Source organism: Melospiza melodia, chromosome 12, assembly GCF_035770615.1.
Source record: "Melospiza melodia melodia isolate bMelMel2 chromosome 12, bMelMel2.pri, whole genome shotgun sequence".
Classification (NCBI taxonomy): Eukaryota; Metazoa; Chordata; class Aves; order Passeriformes; family Passerellidae; genus Melospiza; species Melospiza melodia.
Genome location: NC_086205.1, coordinates 7,041,824 through 7,056,431, shown reverse-complemented (window position 1 = coordinate 7,056,431; position 14,608 = coordinate 7,041,824). Strand labels below are relative to the sequence as shown.

General features: G+C 48.0%; 1 protein-coding gene across 2 annotated transcripts in view; it reads left to right on the top strand.

Annotated features, from left to right (window-relative positions):
- HDLBP (high density lipoprotein binding protein) overlaps positions 1 to 14,608 on the top strand; it is a 39,240-nt gene that overhangs the window by 3,778 nt on the left and 20,854 nt on the right. Inside the window, exons 1-2 of one of the 2 annotated variants that reach the window (XM_063166596.1) lie at positions 9,922 to 9,991; positions 14,118 to 14,185. The gene's annotated coding sequence lies outside the window, so the exon portion shown is untranslated. Of the gene's footprint in view, positions 1 to 9,921; positions 9,992 to 14,117; positions 14,186 to 14,608 lie in introns of those variants that run through there. The other variant, XM_063166595.1, reaches the window with a different exon arrangement.

The following is a 14,608-nucleotide window of genomic DNA, read 5'->3' as shown; positions in this document are numbered from 1 at the left end:
ATGTGGAATTACACCTGGGAAATTTGCATTTATATTTATATTTGTATTTACTTGCCCTTTAGCTTTAAAAGTAAGCAGATTTTTAGAATATAAACAGTCTATTAAAATCTTGTGATTTGCATTCTCATCTTAAATGATAAGTCCTGAATGCCTAATGAGTTTAGTGATCTTTTTCCAGATCTTCCTTCTGTGCACTCATAGTGTGACTTCAGTGGGAGGAAATCACAAAGTCAGGTTGGAAAAAGATTTATCAATAAACGAGAAGGAAAATTTCCATCCAAAGCAAGGGGAAAAACTGAGTTGCTAAAGGATTTATGTGTTTAAAGTTTTAATTGCAACAAGGAGGAGTAATCAGGCTGTGATTAGTGTTCTGAGTTTTTCATAAAAAAGGTGTGTTAAAGCTGAAATTCTTAATTTGCCTTTCATTTAGGTGATGATCTGTGGTGTTTCTACCTACACAAGCTCTGATATTTTCCCAGCAGTCTTGCAGAAGTACAGGAATCCCTTGTGGCAGCTGCCATATAATACAGATACTTCAATCCTGCTGCTAGACTTCACTTGTCTCTCACAACTGGTTCTGTGTTGTTGAATCTTGCATCTGGTAGATCTCTCAAGCCTCAGTGATACCTACTAATATTTTACAACTTATTTCTGGCTATATTAGCACGTGAGTAGCTGAAGTACACGTAAGCACTCCTTGGTGCAGAGAGCTGACCTTGGCCACAGCTGCCTGGCCTGGGGGAGCTGCCTGTGCTGCTGAGGCACAAGGGAAGCAGGGCTTGGAGCAAGGAGTTATGTCCAGCTAGAGGCACAAAAAAAGCACTTGCAAAGCAGCAGGCAGAAGAAAAAACAGGGAGAAACCTGAGAGAAAAGATAAACCACAAAAGGCTCATCTAGAGGAAGTCATAACGAGTTTAACTTCAGTGGAAAAACAGCACTAGAAGAAGGGAAGGGATTGGTTCAGTAGCTGCAAGACACAAAGAAATGGTGACTCACAGGAAAAGTTTTGCCTTTGAGGGGTCTGAATAGCACAGGCATATTTGTGACCTCCCTTAAATGATGTTGTTTAATTTAATTGCAAAATAAAATGGATTTACTTGTTGACGCAGAATGGAAGTAGTACCAGATTCTCTTACACCCCACAGCAGTGTCTGGAGCTGTTTTCCAGCAACAGTTTTGCTGTTTTATTGACAGTTTTTCAGTGATGGGAGAAGTTTAGGGATGGAACAGACAGATTTATTTAGCATTGATGACAGAAAAGAGACACACCCATCCCTCCCCCCTGAATAAAAGACCCCAACAACAAAAAAAAACCTCAAATATGGAAACAAAGCAATACCAAGAAACAGAATTCTGTAAAGAACTTGTCAGTGTGATTCTGGTAAAAGTATCCTCACGTATATAACTTGTGTGTATGCCACATCTTTTACCTGCAAGAGAAATACTTGTGAAGAAATGTCTCTGGGAGTCATCATATCATGGTAATTGATAATTGTGTGCTTTGAATTCAGCAACATCCCAGCAAATAACTGGAATTTAAGGAGGAGAGATTTGGAACCCTTTGTGTTATGACTATTGCAATCCTGTTTGGAGGAGGCAGGGCCCAGCCTTCTCTGTGTTATTGAATTGATAGCTGCTTGTTGAGGTCTCTCTCAAAGGAAGGTTACTGGTATCATATCTCCCAGTAAATACCACGAGGCAGGTATGGCTGACTGTCACAAAGGTAACCTCTGGCATGTTTCTCATCAAGGATTGGATAACAAATAATCTCCTTACATCATTCAGATCTCAGGCTTGGTGCCAGGTATTGGCACACAGCATGGGCACTGCTCCCCTGCCCCTTTTCCCCACCCATGCTGGTTTTGGTTCACTGGTATTTCAAAGGTTTTATTGCAAGTTGCTGTAAAAATCTGCAGAGGCTTTTTTCAGAGGAACACTGACTGCCTTGATGGCCAGAGCTGGATTCAGGTGGTACCACCTGCTGTAGCATCACTTGCTTCTTCTCTTCTGCTTTTTTGTAGTCCTGTGTTTTTGTCTATCCCTGCATTTATGGCATTGACAATTCAACTGGATATTTCACAAAATAAACTGGATATTTGCCAAAGATGAGTGACAAACAAAGCCAAGGGCAGGCTGTGTGGCCAGAAGAGGAACCTCAGGCATGGGATGGGTACATGGGTTGAATTAGGAAAAAGGAAGAGAGTAAGGGATGGAATTAACATTTCCCCACTGGCAGGCACAAAGGCCAAGCCAGGGAAAGCCACTTTGGGGGAGGAGGCCAGGAGTAATTGCAGTGGGCTTGTTACTTCTTGCCCCAGAATTTGGGGGGCATTTTTGTGTCTCCAGTGGGCACTGGAGATGGTTGGACTGCCTGACTTCTGCATTTCTGACAGAGGAGAGCAGGGTCCTGTTGTTTGTACAGCAGCTCCAGCAGTTTCCATTGCTCAGGAGAAAGTCAGTTTGCTCTTATCTCTGTGCCAGTGATAAAGTTGAATGTAAACCTTTGCTGGAGCAGTTGAAAGAAAAACTGGAAAGAAAACTCTCAGAGCAGGCAGGGTGAGAGTGGGAATGGGAATATATTATGGTTGACCTGCTAGTGCATGTGCCTTTGTTTTCAAAATGAATAGTTCAGCATTGGTGCAGTGTGCTGGGATTCAGGTGTTTGGTCTTACAAGGACCCTTGGAATGTCTGGAGAATAGCAAGTTGTAGGTGTATGACTGTTGCTTAAAATTAGAGCTGGTTATGTAGCATTGAAAAAGCTTAAAAGTGATTTTTTAACTCTTGCTCTTATAAAGAGTTTCATTAAAATCCTGAATAGATGGCTCTGTTGCTTGCAGCATAGCTATGGGTAAAAGGAGAGCAAGCAGTGAGTATTTACAAAAGGTTAGAAGTTCTTGCAAATTTAGGAAACATTACCCCTCTATTTTATTTGAAAACTCATCTTGCTCAGGACACCATTCCAAGTGGGTGGAGGAGTGAGCAGCATGAGGTATCCAAACAAAAAAATTGTACCCAAAATGGTTCATGTCCTGTCCTAGTTCAGCCCAAAGAGGAGCAGGGTAGAACTGGGAATGATTCAGTTATGAAAAGGGGTTTTAACTGTAAAATAATATTATTTGTAACAATTAGGGGGAATAGTTTTACTCTGAGTTCTCCCTATCTGTCTTTCTCTCCTTTCATAGCAGGCTTAGAGTGGCCTTGCAAATTTGGAAGGGAAGACTGTCTGGGTTTTTCACTGTCAGTTTAAATCACTGTGATGTAATTCTGTCTAACACATGAAGAGCCTTTTGCTTGGCCTAGTAGAGATTAGGAATTAGTGCTTGTCTGTGGTTATGCTGAGCCCCTGTTGCATGTGCTATGAATAGGACAAAGGGAAGGCAGTGCTTAAATAATGAGGGTCTGAGCATTGCTTTGCCAAAGTGGAAATCATTGCTTTTCCAGTTGGAATCAGATATTTACTTTAATGCTTTTTCAGAGGAATTGTTGCCAAACTAAAGGTGGGTTTTTTTCATTTTTACATAGTTCTGTCCTGCTCCAAACAAAGCACTAGCCTCCCTGCAAGTATCAGGCTTTTATTCTTTCAAGTGTTTTGTTTGTCATAATAACGCTCACTTTTCTGGGTTGTAGTTTCAGGCTGCTTATTTCAACTGAAAGATAGAAATAAAGAAAAATAAAATTTACAGAATTAAAGAGTCTCTTGAAGCCATGTGACTTGGGAAACTGGAATTCAGAGCAAAACATACCAGAGCACATAGAAGTTTATAAAAATGGAGCTCTGGCATTCTCTTCTCTTCGTTATCCAATAAACATTATGAACTAAGGAATCTTTAAAATCTTTCAAGGAGCCTTGAACAACTTTGCTGAGGTTTTTTTTTATATAATACCTCAAATCAAAGTAGCCAAGCAAGATTAAAAAGAACTGGAACCCAAAGAGAGTGGACAAAACCAAATCCCTGTTTACATTTTTGCTTAAGTTGCAATTTTTCTGCTCCTCCCCTGAAAAGTGACACTGGGGAGGTCTCATTTAGTTTGCCACTGTTCTTTTTTCTTTTCATTATTTTCTGTATATATTTATCCAATCAATATGAAAAGAAGTGGTTGTTGTTGTCTTTATAAACTGCTGTAAGCAAGTATTTAAATTCTGCCCTGCAAAATATTAGGTTAAGTGTAGCTGGAGGAGGGTCTTAGTGGGTCTGGTGACAGGTTTGGGCTCAGGGACTTAGTTGACTTCATATTTTCTAAGTATGGGACAGTTAATATAGTAAAAAGGTAATTTTAGGGCTTGCAAATTCCTTTCCTTTTCAAGTTAGGTGATGTAGAGTGGATGAGAGCTGCTGGCAGCATTTCTTTAAAAAAAATTGCCACGTGTTCATTTTATATTGCAGTGGCCAATGGAGAGAGATCAGGAGACACTGAAAGGTAAACAAAAGAACTTCAACCCAGTGGCCAAAGGAGAGCAAAGTAAAAGTTTCCATTTGAAGAACAGAAAAAAATAGTGCATGCTTTGTTCTGCAGTATCTCCAAAATGCTCATTTCTTGGGTAGCTGGGATATTAGCAGGCTTTGGAAAGCACTTCTCAACTCACTGATTGTGGAAGATTTTTGTTCTTCTGCAGTGTAGAATGGCAAGCAGTGCTGCAGCACCACTCTGAAAGCACCTGGGAGTGATAAGCACACAGTGTGCTGGTAATTTAAACTAAAAAGCAATTTCACATCAGCATAAAAAGCCAACATTGAAATTCTAACTGCAAGTAAGAAACCTATTTTCACTGTGAGGATAGTCAGGTGTTGGAATAGGTTGCCCAGAAAGTTTGTGCAGCTAAGAAGGTTTTCAAGACCTGAGTGAGGAAAGCCCTGAATGCCCTGGTCTGACCCTGCTTTGAGCAGGCCCCAGAGTCTCTGACCTCCATGTGTTGCCAGATATTCTGAATTTCTGTGATTTTTGCGCTGTTCCCACTTTGCAGGCAATATATTTGGAATCTTTGTTTTCTGAATCACTTTTTCCGTTTTGAGTCAAACCAGTGTTTTGCTTTACTGTGAAACTGGAAGATACTGTATTTTACTTTATCCTTCATGTTTATTCCTCATGAAAATGTTTATTGGCTCCCCAAGGCCAGGAGCCTGAAATTTGCTTCTACTCCTTAGCAACTTCTTGAAAGGCATGTTTATGTTAAATCAGATTTCTCTCACAGTGCAAGTGGAAGGGCAGACTCAGATTGGTCCTCTGTGGCTTCCTTCTGCTTTGCTTTTGAATTGATTTTATTAAAGTGTCCATTGATTTTTATTTTTTTTTTTCTTTCTGATCTCTGAAAAGGCATTTGTTTTGTCACAGCACCTGACATCCAAGGATCACAGCATTCTGAACAACTTGAAATGAAATAATGAGTCCACAGAGAAAATCAAGATGCTGTGTGTGTGTGTGTACAGCCAGGCCAACCAAGACCATTTGCTGGTCAATTCACCAAATCTGCAGCAAATCCAAGAGCAGAGCTTGAGTCTCTTTACTGGGTTTTTTGTTTTGTTTTTTTTTTCCATTAAATCTCATTTTCTCAGTGTCCCTGTGTAAAGCCAGCAGCTTTTCCTCCCTCTGCAGTCAGAAGCCTGATGCTCCTTTTTCACTCTAGAACTCTGTCACACCAGTAAGTTGCTCCTGTTCTTCCTGCCTATTCTGCATGCCCCTTGTTACAGAGCACCCTGCCATAGCCCAGGAAGGGCAGTGTCTATATTCTTTGCTAGCTGATGGTTACATAATTTTATTGTCAGTTTTAAAGACCCATATTTGCCTGAGAGGCCTGCTGAGGTTTGGCATTTTCCTTCCATATCCAGTCAACTCTTCTGTTCCTGCAAGAGCATTGCCCTCAATAAACAATGTAGGTTACCAGGAGAAAGGCAAGTGGTGTTGCACCCACTTGGGACCCTGTATTTTATACCAGCCACATCTGTGTGAGACAAACACACACAGTCACTCATCTTCCTTCCACCACCCTCTCTTCTTCACAGCATCACTAAGTGGTTGGAGCTGGGATTAGTGTCTAGGCTTGGGTAGACTTTTCTCTTTCTACCTCTAATTCTCTAATTGGGTATTTACAGTGGGCCTCTGAAGATGGTGGAAGCTGCATTAAGTACAGCCAAGGGGCAGAATTTGGCCTACAGAATCATCTCTTCCCAGCATTGATGTGAATGGGGAAGATAGGTGTCTGATTTGCACATCCCTGAAACTCTTCTTCCTCATGGCAAATAAGTAAAAACTAATCTCAGAGACATAAGCAATGTGGACTCAGTTCAATCATTTCTTATGATGAAACTTTTTTTATTCTCTTAGCAGAACTATCCACATAGTTTGACTCCAAACTTCAGTTTAACAGAGCTTTTCTGTAGAAATGCCAATGTTCTGTTGGAAGATCCCCTGGCTTGCCACAGCGATAGCTGTGGAGCTCAGACACGTATCCTGCTTTGGCTGGGACCCTCAGTACTCCCTGCCATACAAGTGCCCTGCATCCTGAATCCTCTTTAGCTTGCTTTTTCTAGTGTGATGCAAAGTTTACCCCCAACCCTTTTCTCTTAATGCCACTGGCAGGGGATGTGCTGCAATGGATGCTTTCAGGGGTAGCTCTTTTGTGGTGTTCTCTGACTTGAGGGTGTGGGATAAGCACCCAGAGTACAAAAAGGGTGCTTATTTGTACAGTTTTAGAAATCTGGAGTTATATTTAACAGGAAATAAAATCACAGCACACACTCTTTGGAACATACTTGGGTTGCTTTCCAAATAAGGCTTTTGGTTTCTGGCAGGAAAAATAGGGCTCTGTTATAACAACAGAAAATACGAATAGGCCAGAAGAAATGCTTTCAAAATCCCAGCTCAGCCGAGGGTGGCTGTGCCAGGAAAGACCAGCCTTTTTGCTCCAGTACTTTAAGGTGCACTTTCCTTTCCCTTCCCCAAGAGCTCTGGGCTGAAGTGATCATGGAAAGCTTCTTAACTCCTCAGCCTTGCCTTCACATGGGTGAACACATGTTCCAAAAAAACAAGCCCCAAACCAGTTCAGTGTTACTTTTATCTTTCTGTGTGTTTGATGTTTTTGCTGGTCCCATTTGTGTCCTCCCTCAGACTGGTGATAAGAGCTGCCACTCTGATAAGCCATGGAAACTACACAGTGCCCAATCCTTTACCCTTTCTGCCTCCCTTTGATGCTCTCTTTGGGAGGCTTCTTTTTCCTTTATTCCAACAAATCATGAAATTGGGGCCTATAATGCTGCCAAAATACAGGTTGCTTGAGGGAGCGTGGTAAGTTAGGTTTGTCAAGGGGTTGGGTACCTTCTTCTGTCTCCATTCCCCTCAGCTACCAAAAATTCCTGCACCTGGCTTGTAGAGGAGCCATTTTACACGCATCTCCATGACAAGTGAATTTTTAATTTATTTTTTAATGTGAGATTGCATTTTTGATCAAGTAAGTAGACAGAAGAGACCTGAAGCAATCCCTGCCAACCCCTCTCTACCCACACTCCATAGCCTCATTGAAGAAAAGGTATGGGATGGGACATGGATGGTTGATGTGCTGGTGGGAGCAGGAGGTTGAAATGAGCCTCCTGGCACCTTCTAAATGTGTTTTTGTCCATGCACAGTACGTTGCACTGAATGTAGGAGGAAAGGTGAGCTCTTCCCCCCATACACACACCTCTTTCCCTGTGGAAGATCTTCCTCTAAGGGGAACAGCCTGTGACACATTTCCTTCAGCAGAAATCATTATTTGAGGGTGGCACACAGGTGCTCCAGGCCTTCCAGTAGCTTCTGGGACTGGCAGACTTCTCTCCCACCACTTGCAACTGCAAGTAAAGGAAGAGCAACAGGCAGAGGAGGATTGCCTCTTCAGCAGACCTGGAGAGGAAGCTGTGATAGAAGCAAGAAATCCATAATGATCTGGCAACCCATGGCTGCAGCAGCACTGTGTAGAGAAAGCAGGAGAGAGCCATGCTGTTGTCCCAGAGGCACAAGGTGGCTTGTCCCCACAGAGGGCCCCTGCTAAACCAGATAATGAGGTGGAGCTGAGGGAGAACAGTGTTGGTGCTTTGGTAGGCTGGAGGTTGTGATGCTTTTCTGGTTCCCTGGCTCAGGGGATCATGGTACTTACTCATGTTAGAGTTAATTGGAAGTTAGTGTTGAGAGGAGCTTTGCACTGGGGAGATAAACATGAGGGAGCAAAAGCACCTGAAGAGCATCCTGCAGCTTAAGCAAGGTTCTGAGTCCCAAATTACAGCACCCTGCACTGCAGCTGCTGCCCAGAGTCTGGAGGTGCTGAGGTGTGCCCAGATCCCTGGAGCTCTGCCTTTACATAAACCCCCAAATGCCTTGGCAGGCACCAGCCTGCTTGGGGGGCTTAGGGGCACTGGTGGCATCCACAGCCCAGTGCTTGGTGCCAGAGCCAGCTCCTGCAGCAGTCATGACGTGGCAGCAGTGGTCATTGCTTTCTGTGGAGATCCCCGCACCTGGAGTGGGATTCCTGCATCCTCCCAGAGATAACAGGCTTTGAGGGGAGATCACAGAGGTGCCTGGCCATGGTGTCAGTTTAGTCTTGATGACTGTTTTCTGTTCAGCAGACTTCCCGATTTCACCCACAAGTGTATCTTTATTTGTAGCTATAAATTGTTTGTGTCAAAAAATTCAAGTGTTTTGATGATGTCCTCTCAGCCATAAGATAAAAAGAGGAGAAATGGAGAAATCTACTCTTGTTTACTAATAAGTAATAATTTTACTAAAGGCTAAATACCATCCATGTTTCCATAAATACAGTGCATGAAATCTCTAAAATTTACTGCGTGTACTCAAAAGCAGTTAACCCAAAGACCTCAGATTTTTGTGGTCAGAGCTCCACAGAGCAGCTTTCATTTTGTTTGCTAGGATCTGGGAGTGCTCTTTCTCAAGGTGGGAATGAGAAAACCAGTCACTAAGTGTAAGTTATAAATTATGAGAAAGATTAATGCCATGTAGGAAAATGAGCTAATGCAAAAATCAGTTCAAATTGGATGCATTTTTACAGTGATGGGAATGGGACAGGGTTTTCTCCTTGGTTCCCTGAGGGTGCAGAGCTAATAATTAAAAACATCTATATTGCACAAAGTAATAAACATCCTCTGTGCAGGAAAGGAGGGGTTTGTGCTTGCTGGCTGGCCTTTCCCCTCCTTTACTCTTCCCAAAGATTGGAATAAGAAGAGCGGTGTGGGTTTGGTATTTTTTTTTTATTTTATTTTTCTGGGGGATTGTGTAGTGGTTTGGGGGTTTTCTATGGTTTTGTTGGTTTTTTGGGGTTTTTTTTTTTTTGTACTCTTGCTCTTACCTTGCCCCTCCTGCCTGCCTGCAGCCTCCCTTCGGGCAGCTGCTGCTCTGACAGTGTGTGCAGGAGGAGGTGGATCAAGGGGCCTCTCGGGGCTGGGGCCTCGCTGTCCCTCTGCACTTGCGGGACCTGGCAGGAGCCCCAGCTGTTCGCTCTCTTCTCTAAGCCGTGGTTTTCAGGCTGATCGGAGCCCTCATGAGCCACTGCTCACTAACCCTGCGTGATACCGGGCTTGCCCAGAGCGGGTAATGCTGAGCTCCGGGGCTGGGTAAGGGCCCGCGGGCGGCTCGGTGCTGCCGCTGGGCTGCGGTCGGGAGGCGCGTTCCGCCGTGAATCTGCACGGAAGGTGCACAGGGCCTGTACCGCGGATATCGGCGCGGTCCTGAGGGCTCAGAGCGGGCGGTAGCCAGCCGCGATTCGCTTCCCTGGCCGTGCCGTGCCAGCAGAGCCGCAGGCTCCGGGGCCGCTCGGCCGCAGCGGGGCGTCCCCGGCGACGCAGGGCACGCGTGGCGGGCCGGCCCCGCCGGGAAGGGGCATGTCCCGCTGACGTGCGGGCCGGGGATTGGCAGCGGCCCGGCCTATATAGGCGGCGGGGCGGGCGCCGCGCCGTTCTCCCAGGAGCGCTCCGTTTCTCCAGAAGGGCGGGCGAGCGGGCACCGGCCGGAGTGAGTCACGGGGGACGGGGGGCGGCCCCTCCGCCGCGGCCGCGGCGCCGACGTGGAGGCTGGCGGGGAGGCCCGGCCCGGCCCGAGGCGGCCTTGCATCCTCCCTGGGGCGCCGACGTGTCGGCGCTGCCTGCAAAGTCCGCGCTAACTTCCCGCCGGCCGGGCCGGGCAGGGCAAAGTCCGGCGAGGGAGGGCATCCGGCGGCGGGAGGTGGGGAAAAGTCTGGCCCCGCGGCGCGGCCTCGGCCGCCGGTGGCATGGCTGTGCCGGCTGGCAGCAGCTGCCGCGGATGGCCGGCAGTGGGGCCACGCCGATGGGGAGGCCGGGCCCCGCGGCTGCCTGGGGAGGGGGCGGCCGGGCCGGGCCGAGGCACGGCATGGATCCCGTCGTTGGTGGGAGAGGGTTAGTGGCGCAGAACGAGGCGGCTCCATGCCGTTCCCGGCCGTCTTAGGGTTTGATTCCGATAGGAGCCAAAGCGGCCAGAGGCGAGCGCTCGTCCGGTGTTGGTCAGCCCGCGGAGCGCCGGCGGCGGGCAGCCCAGCCTGCCGCGGGCCGAGCGCTCCCCTCCTGCCTTGGCTATAGAAGGACGAGCGCCCTGGCCACCGTCGGCGGGGGGAGGTGCCAGCGCCGGGCCCGGAGCCGGCCGTGCCCGCCGCGCTGCCCGCCACCGGCACCGTTCCGGCGGCCGCGGAGCCGCGCTCGGGGCTGTCACTGGGCCCCGCGGGAGCTCCTGCCCCCCGCTCGCATGATGCGGCCGCCCCCGGCCTGCAACCCGCCGGGCCGCGGCGGGCTGGGGCTGCCGGAGCTGGGGCTGCAGCTGCCCCGTGGCGCTGGCCGCGCCCCGACCCCGTTCCCGCACGGTCCCGGTGCGCTGGGCGCGCCCCCGCCGCCCCCTCCCGCTCGGCCCCGCGGGGGGCGCGGTGACAGCGGGGCCCGCCGGGCCCTTTAAGGGCGCCGCCCCGCCCCGCCGCCCCGCCCCCGGTGCCGCCAGTGCTGAGGTGGCGCTGGCGGCGCCGCCCGCCCGGCCGGGCCCGCGGGGCCTGGCGGCTCCCCCGCCCCTCGGCCGGGCACGGCGAGGCCGAGCGGACCGGCAGCCCCGTGCCGCTGCCCCGGGGGTCACGGCGGCGGTGCGGGCCTGGCTGGGCTCCGGGCACCGACTGCCCCGGCGCTGCCCCTGTCCCAGCCCCGCTGAGCAGCGCCGTCTCTGGCTGCCCCACCGGGCCGGCCAGCAGGACGCGGCCGGGTGCACGTCCTCGGTGGCGGGGCCGCCACAGGGCTCCTCCTGTCCGGGGCCAGACGCGGCGGCGGGGCCGGCGCTGGTGGAAGAGTAAACATGGGGGATGGGTCAGGGCTGCCCGCGGCCAGGGCTGCGGTCGGGTTGCACTCTGTGATGCATTAAGTCGGGAATCGCTGCGAAGGGAGACTGCGTTCTGCCACACAGCAGCTGTCTGTCAGCATGATCCCCTCCAAACCAGGGGACCTGGGCCTCCAGTCTGAGGGAGCCCGTCGGTTTTCAGAAAAGAAGTATTTTCGTGTGTCCACTCATCAACCAAGAGGTTGCCCTGTCCTGGATGAACCTTTGACAGAGCACAGTGCCTACCACAACCAGCCCAGCCTTGCTGCTGTGTGTGGTTCTCACTGCATGCCATTAACAAAGTAATAATGTTTGTATTAAGTATACTTTTAAATAACATGTAACTGACATTTCCGTCCACAAGAGCTGCCTGTATTGGCAGTGTAACTCATGACTTTACCTTTGTTTCTCTTCATACAAATGTTTCCCGTGTGATTAGGTCTGGCCATTGCTGGAGGTTATTTTTAGGATGTTTCTCTTTGAGAATTCGTTCTCTTTATTGAAATATACTCTAGACTTCTGTAACTTTATTTGGTGCACGAGGCCAGCACTACAGGCAGTGTATCAAGCAGGCAGTTTGAAACCTGTTGACCCAGTCAGCTCCATGCTGGCATGACGTAGCTGTAACCTTAGTTTCAAACCTAAGTGGGAAGGCAAGGAGGTGTAAGATCCAAATTCAGTGTTTGAATTGCTGGTTTTGATGTTACATTTAAAATACCATTCTAATGGCTGCCTCTGATTTTGGCCAGAGATGAATCCCTGAGGCCTACAATATACCAGATGCTTGGAATTGCTGGAGATGAGGAGTATTTGTTCTTAGCTTCTTGTATGGGTGACGAAGCAGAAATTCATATGGATAAATGCTGCCCTTTGATTCTGCATTCAATGTCTGGCTGCTCTCTGAGGTGGAGGCTGAAGGAGGATCTGTGCAGCTGCTGTGTACACAGTGAAACCAGCAGCTGTGCCTTGAGGTTGTGTCTTTCAAGTAGGTGCTATATTGGGTGTTGCTCACTGACTTCTTATCCTTACCCTCCTCCTCTAAGGAGAAAAATACATGCAAGATCAGCCAGGTGGTGTTTTCTGGAGAAATGAGAGTTATAAGCACATCTGTGCCTTTAGCAAGGCTCTGGCCAGGCCTGGACAGCTGTTTGTGATGTCTAGCATGCCTCTCCCTCCTGCCTTCATTTGGAGCTTGCCACAAGGTGGTGGCACCCTCGTTAGTGACCCAAGGGGCTGCAGGAGCTGCCACAGAGTCTGCAAGCCTTGGGGAGATAGTCTGGAACAGGTGCCATGGCAGTACTTGCTTTCCCTGGATCTGCAGCAGCTTGAGCAGCACAGGCATGTACCATGGACACATAACCATGTCTTACACTGGGGTGTAACCCTGGACTGCAAGGAGATTTCTCCAAGATCAGGTTGCTAGCCACCCTTTCTGTGCACAGCAAATGCCTTGCAAAGATCTGCATTGCTGCAGCAGCTGTACTTCAGCAGCAGGACTGGCTGTCCCAGTACCTGCTGCCTCATTCCTGGATTAATTGCAGCATTAGCTCTATTGCTCTGACAGCACAGTTTGTGCTGCCTTCTGCCTGTTCAAGGCATGTTGAAGGAGGGGAAAACAATGGCCTTGGCTGAGGTGCAGATCAGGCCTGGATGACTCTGTTGCATCACTGTTTTCTCTGTTCTTCCCTCCTTTCCTTCTGCCACCATCAGCCTCCCTTTACTGCATCACAGCTTTAGCATAATGTGAGACACCCCATCAGCAACACTATGTTTTTAGGAGTGACCCTGGTTTTGGGAGCCTTTTCAAACATATTGGAATGTCAGAGATGGCAACTGTCACTTTCCTGAAAAGCAATCAAGTTTGCTGTACAGATGATGGTCCAAGCAGCACTGCAGGGTGTGTGTGGGAGAGCAGCCTCTTGTCCCATGAGCAGGCAGAGGCACTGGGTTTTAGGAGAGTGCCAGCTCTGCAGAAACACACAGAGCAGCTCTGGGGGACTCTGGGTGTGGATATTGTACAACTGACAGTGTGTGTACTGTACCAACTTTTACATTTTCACTTGTATTTCTAAGCACTTTCTCAGTAAATCTGCAGATCCAGATTCAGGAGATGGAAATCCTTTCCCAGCAGTGTATTTTTCTTCCTGGTTCTGCCTTTTGTACACATTTAAAATAGTCCGTGTAAACCAGTGTAAATTTTCTTCTTCAAACTTTCTGATTTAGGCCTGGAGACAGAATTTAGTGCCTGGTGCATGATCTTATTGCAATAAAAACTGCAGAGCTGGACTGCCCAGCAGCTGAGTGTTTGCCTTGGTTTGTGAGGATGTCTGTGTTGATTCACCCAAGCTCCACTGAACTACATTCCTAACTTGTGACTGATGGCAGTGCTGTTGGCAGGTTTTCAGGTTGTTAGTCTCTTCTGACTAGAGAAGGTCTTGCTTGCAACCCTGAAATTTCATGTTTTGAACATCTGTTATTAACTGAGTATATTTTTGCCTGATATTGAATGGCTACTCTTGTAGCCAGTGTGGTGAAAGAGTAACTACTCCAGACTTCCTGCTGTGAAGTTTGAGTAGATAGTGCCACAGCTAGTAAAATATGACAGGTGTCGTGTGTGGGGAGATGCAGCTGGGTATGAATGTTTTGGGTAAGATGCAGCTTTGAAACCTACAGGCAATGTGCTGTTGGAAGTCATAGTAACAGGGATGTCATGTTTTCTGTTGTCTTGGACCTAATTTATTTATTTTAATTTAATTATTTTTTTTCTCTACAGCAAAAGCTGGCAGGCTGACAAACAGGCAGCTTACAGGACGGACTCTCTGGCTACTGACCATTTAGCTGGTAAGTTTGTACACCATTTAGCTGATAAGTTCTTATTTTGGGGAGCTAAAGATCTTGCTGCTGCTGAGCTTGCTAGTCAGAGTGGCTTTCTGAGTGTGTCCCTAAGTCAGGCACCTAAATAAGTTTCTCATGAAGAGGAAACAGCTTCCTGGGTCCTTTCTCTTTTAACTGTAGGGGTACACAATGATCTTGGACTGACTGTCCAGACATTCACCTACTCATGTAAAAATTGACACCATTAATAATTAATAGATTAATGAGACTGTACTCTAAGTTAATTAGAGTATGCTTTAAAAATTTGTAGTGTCCCCCTTTCCAGTGACCTTCTTAGGTTACACATCCTTTGCCTTCTTAGGGAGGAGCTCTGGTTTTGGTGACCACTGTGTAGGGAGCAAATATCCCCCCCAAAATTCTTGTTCCAAC